Here is a 6,074-nt window from a genome sequence, read left to right as displayed (position 1 = left end):
GGACTCACAATGCTGAAGAGCACCACCGAGATGAGAATTGCGGCGGCCATCAGGGAGAACGCCGGAATCAAAGACGAGGAGGCACTGAAGGACAGACTAGCTATAAACGCCAAGCAAGGAACGATTACCTACCACTCGCCTAGCTACGAAAACGCGAGGAAGGTGGAGAAACTTGAAACTGTCAAGATCGGAGACAAGGAACGCGGTGTGACCACCTACATGAACGCACCAGAGAGTTGCGGCAGAGGAGTCATCCATGGAATTGATGTGGAATACACACACAAGTATGTACTAGAAGGACTGAACATTAACGGATTCAACCCTCTAGTCATAGATGCACGAAGAATGGGGAAGACTAAATCTTTCCTAATCACCTTTGAAGAAGAGAAAGTACCACGCAGAGTAGTCTTGAGCGGAATCCTTTCAAGTGCTTTCTATACAAGAAACGCTATGAGGTCTGTTACAAGTGCGGAGGACTTGGCCACCGCTCGGACGTCTGCGACAGTGAGGTGACCAAGTGCCGCGGCTCATCGCCCCCCGAGGGGCACCAATGTACACCGCAGTGCCAACTATGTGGCAAAGAACACTACACCGGGGACAAGAGGTGCAAAAATCTCTTTCGCACCCCTTATATTGTCAAGAAACGCCAATGGGAAGCCAAACAGGAGGCTGAAGAAGCGAAGCAAGAAGACCGAAGGAACAGCCGCTCCCGTGATAGATCCGGCAGCAGAACGAGGTTTCGGTCAGAGTCGTTCCCCCGGCTACAAACCGGACAGCAACAGCCACGCAAGGAGCAAGCTGCAAAGGTGAGCTGGCCAGCTAAAGTTTCCCAGGACTCCGAGACAGTTAAAGAATTAAATTAACTTATTAAACAGCAGGCAGATCAGATTAAGACTTTAACTGATTATATTAAGAAGCAAGAAGAGCGGATCAAAATGCTAGAAACGACAGCTAAACAACCCGAGGAAAACAAACCGCAACAGGAAAAGGCAACGGGGCCTATGCAAGTGGAGCAGGATAGAGAGGTTAAGACAGAGAAGGTTTAAAAACCCCCTTCAAAAAGAAACGTACCAAAGAGTCGGATATTGAGACCAAATTCGAACAACTAAACGACAAACAACAACAGGACATGAAACTACTGAACGGAACACTAATGCAATTCATGAAACAAGTCACAGAAACGATCAGAGTAGAATTTGCAAAGCGAGACGCTGCTCTCACGGCGGAATTTGAGAAAAGGGACGAATGGATATACGCGGAATTCCAAGCAACCAAAAATGCCTTGGCCAAAGAACAATAATACTATCTGGCAGTGGAACTGTAGGGGCTTTCTGCGTAAACGGGCCGTTTTACAATCGTTCCTTGCAAACGGAGACAAACCGGAAATTATAGCTTTACAAGAGTGCGGGAAAAACGCGAAGCTGCCCGGTTACAAATCGTACCCGGGCCGAGGGGACAACACGCAGGTTGCCACCCTTGTCTAACGCAACGTTACCGCGCTGCAGCAGGAGACAGGGCACGTCCAATTAGATCACACTCTAATCGAAATGATACCGCGTAAGCGGAGAGAGAAAAGCCTATTCGTCTTAAACGTATACAGCTCTCCGAAACAGAGAAAGGATTGCGGCTTCGACAGGCTATTCGCAAAAACGAAACAGATAGCGGGCAAAAACCCTATCGTCATTGTCGGGGACTTTAACGCTCATCATCCCGCATGGGGATACAAATATACGCAAATCAAGGGCAGAGAACTCTGGGACAGCATTCTCCACAATGAGCTCATTTTGATCACTGACCCCATCAAACCAACAAGACAGGGCAATAGCGTGAGTAGGGACACTACACCTGACTTAACACTCACCGGAGGCCAAATAACGGCAAGGTGGTGTAACACGGGGGAGGACCTAGGAAGCGACCACAAAATTATTGAGATTGTGGTAGAAGACGGACCGCCCACACCGAGACCCAAAAAGGTCGCAGCGGTAAATTGGGATCTATTCAGGGCGAACCTTCCTACCCGAGACGCAATCAGGGACATAGAATCTTGGGGCACAGACCTTCTCGCAGCAGTTAAAGAAGCCACCGAAGAGGTGGAAGCAGACGAAACGCAAGAGGAGGTAGACAGGCGTATGATAGGCCTGTGGCGCAAGAAAAGGGAGCTAGAAGAAAACCTCGCTCAAAACAAGGGGAACAGAAACATACGTAAGCTCCTAGCCAAACAGAATAGAGATATCGAGGAGCACGCGCTGAACTTAACCAGACAGAACTGGGGTAGTATCTGCGAGCAGATGGACCGCAGAATCAGCAAAGCCAACACGTGGAAAATGCTCAGACATCTCTTAGACCCGGACAAGACAAAGTATGAGGCACGACAACAACTACAGAAACTCGTATATAAATACGAAGGCACTAGCGATCAACTAATCTCTGAAGTGAGGGACAGGTACTTGAGGTGCACACCACCCACACCACTCCCCGAGTACAAGGGCGCAGAGAATCCTCTTCTAGATGGGCCCATCACCATCGGAGAGGTTAGGGCGGAGTTGAACAGACTCAGAACTAAAACTGCGGCAGGTCCAGACAGAATCAGCAATCGCATGCTGAGGAATTTGGATGATGCATCAATTAGAAACCTAACAGCGTACATGCAGGAATGTTGGGACAAGGGCCGAATACCACCTTCGTGGAAAGAGGCCAACCTAGTCCTTATTCCAAAACAAGGTAAGAAACTAAGTCTCGAAAACCTGAGGCCCATTTCGCTTAACTCATGTGTAGGTAACCTAATGGAGCACGTTATTCAAACGAGGCTAAACAGATTCCTAGAAGAACAAAAGCTTTACCCCGACACAATGATCGGATTCAGGACACATCTTTCTGCATGCGATGTTATGCTTCAACTTAAAGAACAAGTGCTAGACAACGAAACAGCTGATACCAGAGTAATAGTCGGCCTTGACGTGGCCAAAGCTTTTGACAACGTTGACCACGCAGCCATACTAGAACGCTTAGAAACTCTAAATGTAGGGGGAAAGGTATACAACTACGTGAAGGACTTTCTTTCAAACAGAACAGTTACTATCAGCCTAGGAGGGAAGGAAGAGAAAGGCATAAGGCTGGGCAACAAAGGTACTCCCCAAGGCTCGGTCCTATCACCGACACTCTTCAATATTGCAATGATTGGCTTACCACAGAAATTGACGCGTATAGAAGGGCTCAACCACACAATATACGCCGACGACCTCACCCTCTGGGTTACCAGAGGCAGTGACGCGCACATCGAAGGTACCCTCCAAAGAGCGATCGAGGAAATTGAGTCGTACCTAAAACAAGTAGGACTCAAATGTTCTGCCGAGAAATCTGAAGCGCTCTTCCTCGGCCCACAAAAGAGACGAACAAAGCCCCATGCACATGGGATAACGCTAACGGTAAACGGGGACAAAATACCATCAGTGGAGATGATTAAAGTACTGGGTCTTAGGATACAGACAAACGGTAAGAACACCGAAACGATACGAAAACTCGAATCGAGTGTAAGCCAGACATGTAGGCTACTCAAAAGAATAGCAAATAAACACGCGGGAATGAAGGAGACGAACCTCTTAAGACTAGTTCAGTCATTTGTAATCAGCAGAATCACATACGTGGCACCATACCTACGGCTAGCCAAAGCAGAAAAAAACAAGATTGAAATCCTAATTAGGAAAGGCGTCAAAACCGCTCTGGGCCTCCCCCCGTACACATCAACCCAGAAAATTCTGAACATGGGGATTTCAAACACCCTAGACGAGCTCATTGAGGCTACCAGAGTAGCGCAACAACGACTTCTACGCAGCCATTCGGGGCTAAAAATACTAGAAAAGCTAGGCTTCGAACCTCGAGCGCGGCTCAAACACACGGAGAATATCCCAACAGACATAAGGAACAAAATCAGAATCCCACCACTCCCAAGGAATATGCATCCGGTACACCATGAGGGTAGGCGAAAGGACAGAGCGAAAGCTCTGCAGAAAAAATTAGCCAATAGACAGGACGTGGTTTACACGGACGCGGCGGAATATGAAGGCAGAACGGGTTTCGTAGCCCTGGCGACCAGGGAGGGCGGAGACCGAGTCTCGTGCTGCAGCACCCAACAGAGTGATGCAACAGCGGCTGAGGAGGTAGCCATTGCGCTGGCTTTAACTCAACGGAATGTTAGGATGATTATAACAGATTCCAAATCGGCTATCCGCAACTACAACGCAGGCAGGGTATCTGGCGAAGCAGTCAAAATTCTCACAGCCGGCCCGACACCGGCAGAACTAATTAACCTTGTTTGGACTCCGGCCCACGAGGGCCTCCGGGGAAACGAGACAGCGCACGCATTGGCCCGAGGACTCACACACCGGGACCCCAATGCGGTCTCGTCGAGTAGAGAGTCCCTTCAGACGAGCGAGGAGCTGAACACGTACCAAGATATTCTTAACCATTACAGATTAGGAAGACAGACATTACCTGGAGCATGCAAGGGCCTCAGCAAAAATGAAGATGTCATATGGAGAAAGTTACAGGCGGGAGTTTTTCCGAACCCACTCGCACTAAGCAGATGGCATCCGGCGATCCAAGACCCCAGGTGTAAACAGTGTAATGAAATAGCAGACATGATCCAAATGGTGTGGACATGCCCTAGCCACAACGAACCAGACAGGAATATAGAGTCCTGGGAGGCTTTAATGGCCAGCCAGAAAGAAGAAGAACAAAAAGAAGTCATCCGTCTGGCCCTGGACACCGCTGAATCCCAAGGGATCCCAGCCTGCTGAAAGGGGAGGAAGATGACGGCGATCAAGACTCGTCTTTTTCGCCCTCTGATTCCTTGACGGGTGCAAATAAAGTTATTTCATCATCTAAACTGAGTTTTGCTTTTGAAATTTTTGTACTGGCTGTGCACCTAGAAATCGAAGAGCCTTCTAGAGTACTTCTGTTGTCTCTTTTTTACGAATTCACTGCTTACTCATCTTTGGTAATTCTTAGGCTTTATCAGGAAAGTCACAATTTGATCCAGTGTTACAGGCGAGCTCTAAAATGAGCCGTTTGGAAAATATTAGTTACAGAGGCATGTTTGATATGTTTAGTCACACAGATTTTTCGCGGATAAAAAGAGGTCGTTAGCTTTCTAAGCCTTGTAATTATGTAGTTTTCTTATGTACTTTACAAAGATAATATATATATATATATATATATATATATATATATATATATATATATATATTATCTTTGTGGTATGTGTTCGTGTCTTTTTTACAGAAAGTGCTTTGTCTAGCATTTGTGCTCAAACACATTTAAATGACAAGACTAAAGACCTCTGTATCCATTGTACTCCACGTTCTTTATTATAACTCAATACATAGATATGCAGTCTAAAACATTGTTAATATATTCGTTTATTCTAATTCTGATCAAAACCACATGTACTGCGACGGGAAGTTTAACAATCGCTTATAGCTCATTTACGGGCTATTCTCTTTTAACAGTGTACTTATCTATTTATTAAAATAAGAATGCCTTTCTTCTATGGCATTGCCAGCGCTCGTGTTTAGTCTGGTGGCTTTATTTTATTTATGTCTGTGGTTCTTCTGGCAACAGCACATATATAGAAAATAACAAAGCAGAGTCGCCATCTTCGTGTACAAATTTGGCAGCAACCGGAGATGGTAGTTAGAAAAAAATCGCGTGCAGGTTATTTCGATAGTCCGCTTTTGTAACTGCTTGAGAATCACTGTGGCTTACAGTTTTCTGCAGCAGTCCTATTAGGAGGACACGTTTTGAAACCCTTTTATTTATAAAATGAAATAAATATAAACGAGCAGCAAACGTTGAAAGCAAGTCTTGCACTCAGAAAGACCGTACAGACCCGTGAAAACTAGGTCTAGTGGCAGTGAAACAAAGGCTTAAATCACAAAGCGTTTTGACATTAAAGAAAGGCTTAATTCGACAAGCTGTTCGGATGTCAGAAAGAGTCCGTGAAAGAGAAATGTTACGTTGTCTATCACGGTAGAGATCGGCATGAAATAAAAGCCGGGTTTCATGCAGATTGCTTC

This window comes from Amblyomma americanum, chromosome 4, assembly GCF_052857255.1.
Source record: "Amblyomma americanum isolate KBUSLIRL-KWMA chromosome 4, ASM5285725v1, whole genome shotgun sequence".
NCBI lineage: Eukaryota > Metazoa > Arthropoda > Arachnida > Ixodida > Ixodidae > Amblyomma > Amblyomma americanum.
This window is presented reverse-complemented; position numbering follows the sequence as displayed.